This window comes from Scomber scombrus, chromosome 5 (genome assembly GCF_963691925.1).
Source record: "Scomber scombrus chromosome 5, fScoSco1.1, whole genome shotgun sequence".
NCBI lineage: Eukaryota > Metazoa > Chordata > Actinopteri > Scombriformes > Scombridae > Scomber > Scomber scombrus.
The window spans coordinates 22,621,895-22,637,556 of NC_084974.1; positions in this window are offsets into that span (position 1 = coordinate 22,621,895).

A 15,662-nucleotide genomic window follows, 5' to 3' on the forward strand; every position below is an offset into this window, starting at 1 on the left:
CAGTCAAATGTTTGGACACACTTTCATATTCAAGGGAATTGGAAGATGTGTCCAAAAGTTCGACTGGTACTGTACGCAGTATCAAATTTCGACTATATGTTCAAAAGTAATTGTAATTTTGGTCTGAAGCTGTTTTTTTTCATAGTTTGGCCTAAGCCCCTTTAGAGTCCAATTAAGGGAACTCTTGATGCAGCATACAGTGAAATTTTGGTCATCAGTGTGCCTCCAACTTGGAAGCAATTCAGAGAAGGCCCTTTTCCTGTTTTCAATATGGTAATAATCCTGTGAAGTTTTTTTCCCCCTCCAGCTTGGTGTGGCAGATCTTGACTGGCCTGCACACAGCCATGACAACTTCCAACACTTTTCAGAGGGAACTGTGAGCCGAGCAAGCAGATAAGATGTATCGCACCAGATTTAGCTTCCAGCTTGATTTCCATCTGCAATCCCTGCAGGGCAAGAAAACACTAATCCAACTAATGCCATTCATTCAAAATCAGTTTCAAAATACAATAAATACTGGATACAAACATTGATCCTGACATGCACAAGTTTCAATCATTACACCAAACACTATGCAATAAACATAATCATCCCTCATAGCTAAGTGTCATATCACCCAATCTCTTTACTCACATAAAGCTGATGATTTTTGAACTGAGTTTTGCATCTCTGGATCAGATTTATTGTGAAGGGTTTTTTTTTTAGACAGACAGCTTGCCATCTACTTTATGTTAATTACAAACAGCAGGTTTCTGGGTAGGTATGGTGTGAATCACAGTGCACCAATTAATAATACAGCCACCATAGTAAAATGATGCTGCTGCACAATTTCATACCTAAATGTTCTTAGATATGCGTTTGACTTAAGCAATGATAAAGACATATATTATTCTGGTGCCAGCAATTAACTGCCACCAAAATAAATATTAAAGAGATTAAAATATTATAATAATATATATATTAAATGAAAGAAGTTGTTTCCTTTGATTCATTCAATCATTTTCTGTACTGCTCTTCCTCTAGAGGATCGCAAAGTAGCTAGAGCCAATCTCAGCTGACATTGGGCGAGAGGCGGAGAACACCTGGACGGGTCACCAGTCAATCACATAACTAACATATATCAAGACAGTGAATTGTTCACACCCATGGGCAATTTAGAGTCACCAATTAACCTAACTTGTATGTTTCTGGTCTGGGAGGAAGTCAGAGTACCCGGAGCGAACATGCAAGCTCCCCACAGAAAGGCCCCAGCCAGCTGGTGGGTTCCAACCCAGAACCTTCTTGCTGTGAGGCGACAGTGCTAATCACTACACCACCATGCTACCAAGTTAAAGTCTTTAGGGTTAAATAATTTCAGCAAAGTGAATTTGTTGTGCTGCTCAGTATGAAATGGTGTGGTAATGTTTTGACAGTGACATTAATATGCTCATTAATAACGGATCTTGAAGAGACACAGTCTGGCTAGTCTGGCATTGGCTGAGATGTATTTACCACACAGCCTCTTTGGCAGGTATCAGCACTGGTTCGGTGGGGGGTATTTTTAATTCTAAAGGTCAAACATCGTTTGTGAATTTGAAAATCTGGAAGTCGTTGTGGACCTGTGAGCAAGAAATGGTAATTTCTTGCCTGATTTGAATGTTCATACATTTGTGCAGAATGAGTCATGGACAGTTCAAGTGAATTACTCTTAGCAAAGTGCACCAGGAAATAAGACAAAAAAAAAAAAAAAAGAGATGCTGCTGCTGGTCAGTTGCCAGACAGCCACACAGAGAAGTCCATTTCATTTTTTTTTTGTAATCCTCAGCTGCCCCTTACAGTCCCCCAAATAAAATGACCACTGGCAGGGATCATGGAGGATGTCTTTTGTGAAAATACTATTGCAGCATAAACAGAAAAAAAAGTTCCTGCCAGTGTCACCCCCAACCCAGTCTCTCCTCCTGGTTAATTTCCTTGGCGCCTGCAGGGCCAGCCAGTAGGGGGATTTGACAGAGGACTTCTGACAATCCTGAGGAGAGCTGACACCGAGAGCGCCAGTCCCTCCATCGCTTGCGGCCAGATTGGAAGATGCTCAGAATGCAGTGAGCAGATGAGACAAACCAGAGAAGCCAGGAGGGCTGTGCGTGCAGAGCTGGCTCAGCCCGCCATGTCTGAGAGGGACAGTGTGAGCACACACTGCCACACAGAGGCTGTAACTCACACCCCAGCCAAAGCCCACAACTATAAACCCATCAGTGTTTTTCCTAATTTACATGCCATTGGAAATTAAATACCTAATGATCAAATAGCTCAGCGGATCACACACAGATGCAACATATCCAAGATGAGTGCTCAGTGAAATTCGGGGAAGCTGTTTAGTGAAATGCAGGACCACAAAAATGTCATTCACCTCCATCTGATGTCAAAGGTGATATGAGTTCAGTAAGTATGTAATTTGGAGCCCTATTTAAAATGCAGCACCAATTGGCAGCCTGCAGCTCACATATTTCATTTGTGTCTTTGTGACCTTTCACAGCAAGATTTACATCGAAATTTTTATAATAAGCACGTTGACAGAGGCCAAATTCATGCCTCAACTCCTTCCTCCACTCTTAACGACTATCCTGCCACTTATAATAGGTACATGCATGCAGCCATTTGCCTTTATCAATGTCAAATCACAGCAGACTACTCCGGAGTCATGGGAATACAAGCCAGTGTGTTTGCTGCAGACAAATGTATAGCACAGGGAGCAGAATAAAGACTGGCACGCTCAAACAAAAGCTTGAGGAGCTGCTGAGGGTCTCTGGGTAGAAAGAGGAAAACATGTCACTCATGCTGTTTGAGTCTGATGAATTTTTAGTGATGTGTTGAAGCTCTGCAAATCACAAACTACATGTAATAGAAAGTGCTGTTTTGAATCCTGTGAGAAAGTGTGTAAAAAAAAAAAGAGAAAATTATTTAAAGGAATTATTTTTCTGTGTCACAAGTTGCATTCTGAATTTGGTGTATGCCACCAAAAGAAAAGCATCAAAAGATGGATAAAGAAAGACCTTGATCTGCCAGACAGTCATGATGCCCAAGTTGTTACAATCATTGCCTACGCCAAGGGCAACTTTATCATAAACCAACCCAGTATCTTAAAGCACTCAGAAGCCATAAACTGCACTTGGAAGGAGATGGAAGGCTGAATGAGCTTTCCATCTCCAGGGTAAATAACAGTGTTTCAGGACAGCGCAGGATTTTTTGTGTCACAGACAGTCGAGCCAAATGGTTAAAAAAACGTGGTTCATGTAAATTTATAGGATCACAGAGAGAATCTACTTTTAATTATATTTTTATTAGCAGAGGTTAATGGACTAAACTAGTGATTTTGCATGTCTTAGCTCATTTACAAAACTATAAAACCACATATACTTTATATTACTACTGCGTGACTATCACCATGTCCAAATCATGCTGTAGTTTCAGATGTTTTAGGTTTTTATTTACCTTTGATGCTGCCATTAGTTTCCATTCATTCCCATATGGCTTGAAAACCAATAGCAGACACTTGAAATGGTAAGAGTGAACATAAAATCTTTATTAATATCTCAGTTTCACTTAAATTAAGATAAATCATTCTGAGGTAACGCAGAGAAAACTTTTTTTTTTTAAATCAGTCTGCACTTTAACTGTGTTTCCATACTAAAGTAAAGGCAGATCAAGGCAAGCATGATATTCACTGTGAAGGATTACACAACTAGTCCACTAATTGATTTTTTAAATAATGCACAGGAATGAAGGGAAAACAATGAATGCCCTAAAAGTAGGACAGATGCACACATTAAAAAATGTAATGTGCAAGAGGATGGTTTGCATAATGGACTGTATAATGTAAAATATTCAGTTTGCAGATAAAACTTTCACAAACACAGTTTTTTAAATTGTTTTTATTTACATCTTCACTTTTTTAATGAGAAGTACTTTCTAATGCAAACTTTGCACTGACACAGATTTTTTTTTTTTTTTTTTTAAAGAACCCTGCTTTGATTGGATACATTCAGTGCTGAAAATATGTGTCCAATCATTAGCTCTTTGACACAAAATTATTTGGTATCAATGTTTTTTTGTCCTCTTTATGACTGTAAACTTAATATCTGGGTTTTGGGGGATTTTGGTGGGACAAAACAAGTAGTCTGAAGATGCATTGAGAGCTTTTCTTTCACTATTTTCTTACTTTTGGAGTAAACAGATGACAGATTGATCAATTATGAAAACAATTATTACTTTCAGCCATAGGTACAATGCATTCATAGACCATACATTTTCTTTATTAAATAATAAATATGTTAAGGGATCTGAAATATTTAATGTTGATTAAATGTTGATTTAGTGCTGAATAAATGGTCACTGTAAATGGGGAAATAATACAAGTGAGAATAAAACATCTTTGGAACAGTCCGCCTAATACATTGTTCCAATCGTAATCATTTATAATGAATTCAATTTCATTTGAGTTAAACAACTCCTAATTTTGTCAGGATGCCTTCTGGGGGTTCCTCAATCCCCCTTTGGGAACCGCTGCTCTACCTGTGAAGTGGTGCCTCCTCCTTCCCCCCTTCTCTCCCCTCCACCTCACAGCTAATCTGTGAGACTCAATTATTCATATTCTAACCTGATTAACAGCTGAGGTTGTTTCACATTCAAAAAGCAGTTAGTGTTGGTAACAGCCCCCATGAGGTCGTGATACCCACACACCCCCACCCCCCTCACCCCTCCCTTCTCCCTTTGTATTTATACACACTGATTCTATATATTCACACCTGACTGCCAAGGTGAGGGAGCTGGAGAGATAGTCAAATAATGATGTGTGGGAGTGAGAATGTGTGCAGGGCAGCCTTGGCTGCTGTTCGTTCGACTAATGGTGGCCATGTCCAGCCTCTGATTAATTAAACATCCCTTGGGGTCAGGGAGTCATGGAAAGCGATGTAATTTATCATCTGGCTCATGCGTAATGGAGTGTGGCCTACTGCAGAGTCTCTCATTAAGAGTGATAAACTCAGTCGTTGCATCCAGGACCTCTCTACAATTCAACAGGGACAGCAATGCATGGCACAGCACAGGGATACATTTTCTCAAAGAAGTGCCACTATTGGCTCCTGGAAACCAAACAGGTGTAATTGTAATCACGAAGCTTTCACCTTGAAGTGAATGGAACAATAGCAGCGTTCCCCAACTTCAAGGATTTACAATACAGTCTGCATGTTTTCCCCCAGTGGCCATTTCCAAGGGGGCAGAATAAATAAGTACTAAATATGTAGCAACTAACTTAGCATTATAAATACTGCTACAAATATGGGTCATATGAGGTTTGTTGCCATTTATAGCAACATTTGTCAATTCCTTGCATGCTGTCTGTGTGTGTGTGTGTGTGTGTGTGTGTGTGTGTGTGTGTGTGTGTGTGTGTGTGTGTGTGTGTGTGTGTGTGTGTGTGTGTGTGTGTGTGTGTGTGTGTGTTGCTTAAGTTCAACTTTTTTTCTTTAATGATGCACGTTTGCATGTGTTTTGCATACAGGTTAATCATTTTTGACACTGTTGACCTTGTCATAAACTGATGCACTTGCAGTTTGGTCACATTTGATTGGCCCTCTTTTAATTTTTAGTAAGCTCTTACATTTATGAATTTTCATTCATAGCCACATGTGATGAATATGCATCTTCATTAGCCAAATAAGAAATCTAATTGCATTTGTGTCTGTTTTTTGGTCCATGCTAACACTGACCTTTCACCTTTTAATTTGGTATGGCGAACTTGTCAGCAAACAGTTTACACATTCAGCAGATGCAGATCAACATTAGCATTCATTTGGAGCAGTGTTTCTGGCCACCTGGCAAACCTACTGTACTCTCCTTTTAGCTCTGTTTTTGAAATATCTGACTCTTGCTTTTGTTGCTAAATGTTCCACTATATTCACCAGCTAGCTGCCAATTTAGTATCTCTGCCATTTTGTGCTGGGCAGGTAGAATACAGTGAATTTTTAGAACTTTTTTTGCTGAAAACAGCTGACTTCTACACTGAAAAACAACACTTTGAGAGCGTTAAGTGAGAACCAAAATGGATTTTTGCTGGCCGGAAAAACAAAATGTGCTGAAAGATGCTAAAAAGCACAGTAGAACAGAGGAGAACTGCAGTATCAGGTTAAGATTCATTGCTGGTGTATTATTATGAACGACCTTTTCACATATACACAGTCATCTGATCTATTATAAAAATGCAAGAAAAGAATGAAAAAGTAGAAAAGGGAGAAGCGAAACATTTCTGAAAACATGTAATAAAGAAGTAATTACATATGCAGCCCAGTGACCAGCAGTTCATCTCTGTTGCTTTTTGATCGCATTTAACTTGTATCCAGTCTGTCAAACTTTAATTAATGACAAATTATAGTAATGTGCATTCAACATCTGTCTTTGTGCCTCGTTCACATCACATTTAAAAGGTAATTTTCCATGTGGTGTTTACATTAATTTGGACTGTATTTAGGTACTGCCTCTAAGAAGTCTCTCTCTTCTTTCTGGATGAGCATCTGTAGGCAAGTCCAAAACCGCAATTAGTCATCTTCCTCTGAGACAGAGATTTACAAGCCCCAAGTCATAAGTAGTTTAGTGACACTAGATTTTGAAAATGTTTCAGTGGACTAAAATAGAGCCAAATGATCTGACACAAGTCATGGTCACAGTTTTTTTTAACACATAGCAAAACTTTGCCTGTACATTCTAACATAATGGAAATGTAACTTGATACTTCAGAGAGACAAAGGGATGAACTTGGACCAATATGATGTAACTATTACAAGGATAGAGACTTTGAAATATCTTTCATCTTAGTGTAATGATGTGATGTGAGAAAGTCTCACCATGTTTTCCCAGGTTGGTCTGATCTGCTTTATTTATCATTTAAATAATTTAATAATTAAAAATACCCACTAGATAAACAATTTTGCTTTTATAAGCAATCACAGATTCAGCAGTGGAGTTGCAAAATGTCAGTAATGGTAAACTAATTAATTGAGTTCAGATTTAATTTCTACTTAAATCTGACTCATCAGATCAAGCACCTCTTGTGGAACTAATTACTTGTTATGGTTTTGTAAGGGTCAAAAGGCAAAAATGTGTTGCTTTCAGTGGCTAATTGAACAACAGCAAAGCACTGAGCAAGACACTGGCTCCCTGACACTGTAAATTAGTACAGCCTGTGATCAGATACCCCCCCCCCCTTGCCCTCATTGGTAATTGTAGCAATGTGACCTGAGGAGCATGCTGCTCATTGCCTGCCATTTCCCGGCTTCCCCCTGCCAGGCAGAGAACAGCCATGAGGCCCTGCAGCTATACCCCTGCTGGAATATCAGAGCATCTGTCCCCCCTGCGGCTTGCCTTTCAAACAGCACAAGGCCATCTTCTCCCAGCACCAGCATTTTTCAAAGGCAGAGCCAACGCTTGGGGAATATATTAACATCGCATCCCGAGCCCATCTGGTAGAGCAACACCTTGGAGTGCGTTTTCACTGATTCTCAGGCCCACAACAGGAGGGAAACTCTTGCTCTGCAACACTAATAAAGAGTACCCCCGTTATCATGCGTTATTCATTAAAATTCATTTTCACTTTATTCCAGGGGTGAAGAGTAAAGGTGACATCTGATGTGAAAATGATTTTTTTCTTCACTTTATCTGAATTCTGATATCAGATATTAAAGTGTATGAAAAGAAGTAAAAGCTATTTCCGTGTGGCCAATGGAAATTCACACAAAGGTACAGCAATGAATAGCATGCTGGGTTATAATATGTCATAACACCTGGCAAATTTTCATTTAGAATAGATGACAATCAAAGGCAATAAAAGCTGCGAAGCTCCATTATTTCCTTAAAATGAGATCCCCCTCTCTTTTCACCCTAAAGGGTGTTTTGGCAGGATTTTGCTGATTACATGGTTTGCATAGCTTTGACAAAAGAGGAAATTGGTTTCTTCATTATTCTATTCTACTGGGACACAACAGGTCTCCACTGGACAAAAACAGTCTTGACCTGACCTTCGTAAATATTCAGATGTTGTGCATTTCTAATGAGGAACACGAAACAGAGAGGACGAGTGATAGAAACCACCTCGGTACATTCTTCATTGTCTTTCCGGAAAAATAATAAATTAGCTTCATTGTCAAATTCAGATTTTGTGGAGGTGTGCATGTTAATGATGATGCAGCCTCCTCTTGAACTCATATTTGTTAATTAACTGGTACACAAGGACCAGGACCCTGATTGTGTATTTATTACTTTAATTGAAATACAAATCACTTGTATTGTTATGCACACTGATTTATTTCTTCCCCTGTAATATAAAACATTTGGACAGACCATTATGTGATGCTGTAAGCTGCATGTGCCATGAAATCAAACTTAGAGCATGTTGAGTCAGGAAGACAACTTCTCTCATGTATGCTCATTTTGTTTATTTTTAAAAATGTCATTCAATCACTCTATCCCTTCAGTTTTCTCTCATGGTGTTCCTGCTATTCACTGTAAACCAGTAAAGTTTCACAAAGTCTGTTGTCACACAATACTTAAAAAAAGAAATGGTACTTTCTCTGCTGTTTCTAGGTGTTAGCTCTGTAATGCAGCTGTGTGACTCACCTCCACCACCTCCTGTTTGTATCACGAGTCAGAGTAAAATAGAGCTCCAGCTGCTGCTCAACAATGTTCATTAGGAAACTCTGCACCAGGTCCATTCAGCCCTCCAGATGAAGATTAAACACTAGGGTCGTCAGTCATTGTATTCAACTATGTAATTGCTGAGATCTCTGAGCATGAGGACAATTTCGACAATGAAGGTCACCTTGGTTGTAGGATGGTGTATTAGGTTTTTAGCTTTTAATCCTTCTGTAAAATTGGATTTTTATGAACCAGGAGAGCTGTCATTGCATTTGGGACCATTGAAAAAAAAGTTGGTATTTTGGGTTGTGTCATTATCTTACAGCGGCTGTAATTCTTCCCATAAAACTGAGCTTTGACAAGTCAGTTTAGATAGAAATGGACTAGATCTGACAGTTTGCAAGAAATGTAAATACAGTCAGAATGAATGGTGTCTGAACAGCAGCTCTTCCAGCATTTTAGAATTATTGGTAATTTTGCGGATTTGTCCCAGTTAATTGAAAGATTAAAAATAGTTTCATGTGTTGAGGGTTGAAAGTAAAGTAGCACAGCGTCTGCATAAAGCCTTATTTTGTGTACAGTATGTTTACAGTCTGTCCTCCAAATAATGTTATTTTTATCTTGCCAAGAAGCAGTTACAGCAAGGAATTTGATAAACACAGTTAAAGAGGGGCGGAGAGAGTGGTGGGCATCCCTGTCTCATCTCCCTGTGCACACTAAAGCTTGGTGATTAGCATCTTTGTTGTGGTGATTTGTGAGTCGTACAGTCACATTAACCAATTAAAGAATGACTATCCAATTCAATGTTTTTGCATTGTGGCATTAGAAAGATCTATTGGATTCAAATGATGTTTGATGCTTCAGTGAGTCAATTATTTTTCCTTTGCTGCCCTGCATTACACAGTCTGTTATACTACATAGCCTCTGAGTGTTGATATATGAATGCATTTATATCATGAATTTGTATCATGAATGGTGTAATGGTTTCGTTCATATTAGCAAGGGCTTTACTAATCATTTTATTGTCTATGTTAACAGTTATAGGCAGGGTTTTAGTTGCAGGGTAACATTTTGTGCATTATTTTCTGGGGAAAAAAAAGAAAAGGTCAAATGTTCCTCCTGAAATGCTTTAAATATTCTCCTGTGGTATATTTAAAAAAGCATAATCTGATATTACATGTTCAATAAATGCATTAGCCGCTCATTTTTGATTAACCTTAAAAAACGAGCAAATTTGACATTACTGGCAGTATGAATGTTGACAAAATCTACAATTTAGGGAAAATAAGGCTGTTTTCACTTGGAGGGGGGAAACAATTGCATGGAGGGAATATAGGTCCCTGGGAATAATGCAGTAGAAACACTACCAGAAGCCATATGCTCAGTGTTTTTCACCACCACCAGTGTGTAGACAAAATTATCAATTCTCAGTGGGTTCTAATTACTGCACTAATGTAAAAAAAAAAAAAAAAAAAAAAAAAACAATATTAAACTACATTAAAAGATACCAAGTAGAGTATACTGCTAGTAGCACTATTTATCAATGTTTTTATGGATGAGTATCTGTTTGTTCTCATGCCAATGATTTCACACTACTCCACTAATCAATCAACAGGTGGCAATAACATGCCAAGAAATGCAGCAACCTGCCACCAAAGATGAAGAAGAAGATGACCCCTACCAAACAATGAAGGTTTCAAAGTGTTAAAAGAAAAAAGAAAAATCAACCAATGAAAATGTTTTTTGAGGCAGGAAATATAATCAGCATGATTGTTAGACCTCAAGAATACATACAATCAAGGCCGCAGCAAGGATTTTTCAAATACCGAGGTCAAAAAGAAGACTATGATTTATATATTAGATCACTGCAATCCATGATATATTTATACAGCTTTCTTGCTGCGTAATTCTGTCATGGTTACTGTTGTGGTCCACTTTTTTATCACTTCCAATTTTGCAACTTAAATCAAGTCCTATTTCAGTATTCTACAACTTCCATGGTTGTATATTTAAAAATTATAACTGCAATATATTATTTTCTTTGTTTATTCTTAAAATGTGGAATGAAGCACGGCCTGCTGGGAAAGGGAGAAAAGGGCTCATCCAATGAATGAACAGTTTGCAAAATCGGGTCAAGTCCAATTAACAAATGTAGACAACATATATCTGGCGATTTTCAAATCGCAGTTCACATCTACTGCAGCGAATATTTTTCTGGAAGTGAGCACTATATAACTGCTACTTAAAAATCTCCAGTAATATGCTGTGTATATTTGTGAATTTGTGACAAATTTACTGACGGAAGCGCAACACAGCTGGAGCTGTTCGGTAAAGAAACCAGTTAAATTGGAAACCAGTTGGGACATAACGGGGCCGGTGAAAAGAATCCCGGTGGATTTCAAAGCCTCACTCCACCGCTGGATATAGCCAACTACTTTCGTTTTGACATGGCAGCGGTATCTGCAAGTACGTGTCACTCGACGGTCCGTTGATGCAAGGATAATTGTCTCGTCGGCTATTTTCATTTCACAAGGAAACGAAATTTCAAGAAAAAAATACAGGGGACATGACCTCGGTGTCCTCAATGGTAGCTACGGCCATGCATACAATGCATAAATGTGTGTACTTGTTTATAAGAAAATTCCACAAGGCTCCTTTAATAAAACTCCAGACTGTAATTATGTAAACATATCACTTAAAACAATGTAGGAAAATAGTGAAGTTTTACGTTGCCTTTTATATTAAACACTTGTGACAAATGTCATCTTTGTCTTATCAGAGAAAGTTATCAATGGCAGTCAGACTGTATGAATATTGACTATGCATGGAATAATAAGCTTACAAAGCACAAAGTCTTGGTGACTCAAATATCACTCCCTTGTAAATGCAGACTCATGAGCTCCACTGAATCCTCCTCCCAATAGTTGAATTACCCTCCTTCTTTTCCTTCACTCCTCCTCATGCGTCCTCACTCACTGCAACCCTTTCCCGTCTGTTGAGTTGTGAACCCTGTGTTCTTTCCCTCTGGATCTCCCACCATATGCCACTCCATGCTTCCTACCTTCAGCATCCCGCTTCTCTGCAATGGAATTAATATTTCACAGGCGGCTTCTCAGCCATTTTTCTTGCTGACGAATTGGAGGTGGAAAGAAAGTTTCCGACCAGCCACAGAACAATAAATATTAAAGTGTTTCCCTTGGAAGTTCTCCAATCCGGCGCTCCTTATGTACACTGTCAAACACGTGCTCTCGTGCCATTTCTCTCTTTCCCTGTCTCACTCTCACTCCTTATCTATCCATCTATCCCTCCCATCTCATCTGCTGCACCATCTGTGCAGCTGTAATAAGCAGGACTCTTCATGTGCTCTCTTTCACTCCCTTGCTTTCTCTTTCCTCCTGATTCTGGCTCATCTCACTCTCCAGGCTTGGCCTCCCGTGCCTGAATATTTGACTGACTTGTCTGTGTCCCATGATGGAGTCACCATGCCATCACACACGCTGTGTGCAAAAATGGCTCAGACTCTTGTGTCATACACAACGTCCTGCCATTACACAGCAAGCCCAGCCAGTTAAAACAACACTGCTTTCATTTTTCTGTGGAAGCATGCTGCAAGCCTCAATGTGATAACCTTATACATGTTTTCACCGTGGTATATAGGATGCATGATCACTCTCAATTACTTCCACAAAACAACCCCCCCCGCTGTCATAGCGAAGAGTGCACAGAGCCCTAGATCTAACTATTCAAGTCCTCACCAACAGCAGACTATTGATCTAAACCAGTCATCATACTGACACCCCACTCAGCTGGATAATGGAAAAATCAGTGTGAAATATTGTGTGAGATTCTCTTGGCTTATGGTTCAAACACAACAAAACCATCTTCAAAGACAAACTCGGAGTATGTGATTAGTTTTTTTTCCCTTTAACCATGCAAAGAGCCCAGTAAAAGCCTTACATCAGCAGGCGAGGACACTGTGCCACACTGCAAATGGTGATAGGCTTTTGTAGTTTCCATATTGTATGCCGACCAAAACGAAATGGCATGACTGGGAAAACAAAGCATATCATACCACACAACAAAGAGCTCTATCGCCTCACAGTGGCACATGTGGGCAACAGTCCTAAATGTGTCGGACAGGAGGGAGGACATCAAACAGAGAGACAGTGTTTTCAAGAAGAAATTAAAAAAATGTTTTTTTTAAAAAGCTTGAAACAATTGAAACACAAAAAGAAATACATAATTTTTTACAAATAGCGCTTGTTGAGCCCTGCCATTAATTAATTGGTCATTTCTATTTTTTTTAAAACAGCTCTGATCTATTGAATTTTCTTATTTGAAGTGTGATTTCGAGAGAATAAGACATTTCCACATACAAGTACATTAAACCACTGAAGTTCTATACAGACTTTACCTGAACAATTGAAAACATGACCTAAAGTGACTCTTTAGCACCTCATAATATATATTAAGATGTATTATAAGCTAGCTAGGTCTCTTTAAATCAGACCTGCTGCGTCAAAGTTTGAGACGGTGATCCATTTACTCCAAACATAAAGGCAGAATAGACCCAGTGCTGCACTTGACAGTATCACAGACAAATTTGCAAGAGTGAAGGACCATCACAAAAGGATATGAAACTTGTGAACTGCATAAGCAAGGTGAATTGCTTTTGATGCAGTTTTCTTCTCTTTTTTTTTCAGAGAGAGAGATTCTTGCCTGTCGTGAGTTCAAGGGTGCAGAGCAGCTGAGACAATATTACATTTTCTCTCCTTTCCATTAGATTGGATTTTAAAATCTCCTCTTAAGCAGGAGAAATTCTATAGGAACGATTCCTCTGGAGTTATTGATTATAAAAAGCCGGATATCTCCAGACAGTGCAGAATCAATATTACTAAGCTATCTCATATCTATCCATATAATGCCTCCAGTTAACCAATACTTCCAGTTTAGAGGTCAAGGAGTTGGCCTAATCTCCAAACAATTTAACTGCTAAGCCAGAGACAAACCACTTTTTTTTTTGGAGGTGGTAACGGTCATAATTAGGGAAATATATTACACAGGAACACAGGCATTATCCTTCAATGAGTTATCGATTAAAGCGTGTTGAATGGGAGTGAGTGGTAGCAGATGAACATTGGCTTTCTCTGATTCACCATCAGAGGACAAGACAGCCACCTTCCCTGCATATCCCAAGGAGGGAGAGAGAGAGAGAGAGTGAGGAGGGTGGTGGTGGTGTTTTTTGGGGGGGGGGGATTATCCTGGCAGTGCAGAGCAGGGTTCCTGCAGCACCGAGTGGGACTCAGCGGCACCACAAGACTCAGTGGATAATGAGCAGTCTTTGTGATGTGTGCTGCAGGGGCTAGTGAAGGCTGAGCCAGGGAGCAGTAATGAAGCACAGGCCTCTGTCTGAAGCCACACAGACATTCAGAGATATGAATCCACCTCTATTGTTCTCCACTCCTACTTTTTTTCCCCCTCACTCTCACTACTGTCAAATATGATTTCACACATTTCAGCACATCATCCTGAATTTTATTGTCGTTATGGAAATCAGGGGACTGTGTTGGCCACAGAGGTAGTTTTTAGTAGTTTTATACGTTCAAGATAACCTCAAGGATGTGTAGATTTTCAAAGAATGAAGCAGTATCTTGAATTTTTAAAAAAAAGACTCTTTCTTCACATTACTTAAAATAACTATCTTCTGGTTGACTAAACTGTCAAGTAAATTTTCAATAAAACTTTTGAGATTCTGCTTTTTCTTAAAAAATGTGAAGCACTCCCTCGAGTGAGTTTGAACGTGCGTGCTAGTTTGTATGCACGGGATAGTAACTGGGTGAGGACGAGACACTCTGACCTTTACTTCCACAACAACATGTAATGCACTTGTCACTGCTGTGTTTTACAATTCATGGACCGCCCCATGGAACGTGCTTCTCAAAAGAACGTGCTCAGATTTGTGTAATTAAATGCGCGGACACGTGTGCACACAAAAAACACACGCATATGTAGCTTCAGCTCGCCACCACACCACCACTTAACTGCCGGACAACTTCTTCCACACTTTACGAGCTCGATCTCATTAACTCAGCACAACACATTTCTGCTAAAACGACATGGTAATGTGTGAGTTATCAAAAGGAGCAGGTTCTACTTGAGTTGCTGCTGTCGGCAGAGGCTGAAAACATAATGACTGTTGCCTGCTGCTTGAACCTCTCTAAACACAGCTTAATACACATGGATGGTACTGTATAGGTGTGACAGTCATGCGTGGGAGTGAAAAAAAAGAAAAAAGAAAAAAAGGGAGCCAGCGATATGGCTTGTAGATGAGACTCACAATAGCACATTACCAGAGTGTGATCTTTGGGGTTGCACGGACCACTGCACCTATCGGCCTTTTGCCCGTTTAAGTTGCACAGTCAATCTGTTCTGTGCACTCATGCTAAGGAGAAAGGTGCAGTCAAGTCCCTGCCTTGGCCTCATATCTCCACAGCATAGAGGGATGCATTTTCTTTTTTTTTTTTTGAGGGGCAAATTTCTCATTACATTTTTTTTGACAACAATTTGAATATCTATATGGACTTAATTTCATGCCTGACCTGCATTTCACCATAGATGTAAGCAGAAATGGCAAAGAGAGAATGACTTTTCATGGAAATATCAGAAATAGAACCAAAAAATGTTTTTTTAAATAATGGTGTTTCTTACAATAAAATATGTACAATGTCTTTAAACAGTATTAAAGCCCTTGATTTATACCACTTCTTGTGATGTTACAGCCTGAATTGAAACTGAATTAAAGTACGACTGTCACTCATCTAAACACTGTAACCAATAATGTTAGACTCTTTTAAGGCTGAATAGGTGAAACATATAACTACAGAAGTCCTTAGGTGCAAAACACAATATTACACAAAATGAAAAATCTCTCTCATTCTTAATCCTGATTGGATATTTTCCAAAATGAAAAGGAACAAGTGCACCTCACTCAACCTCCCATCTAG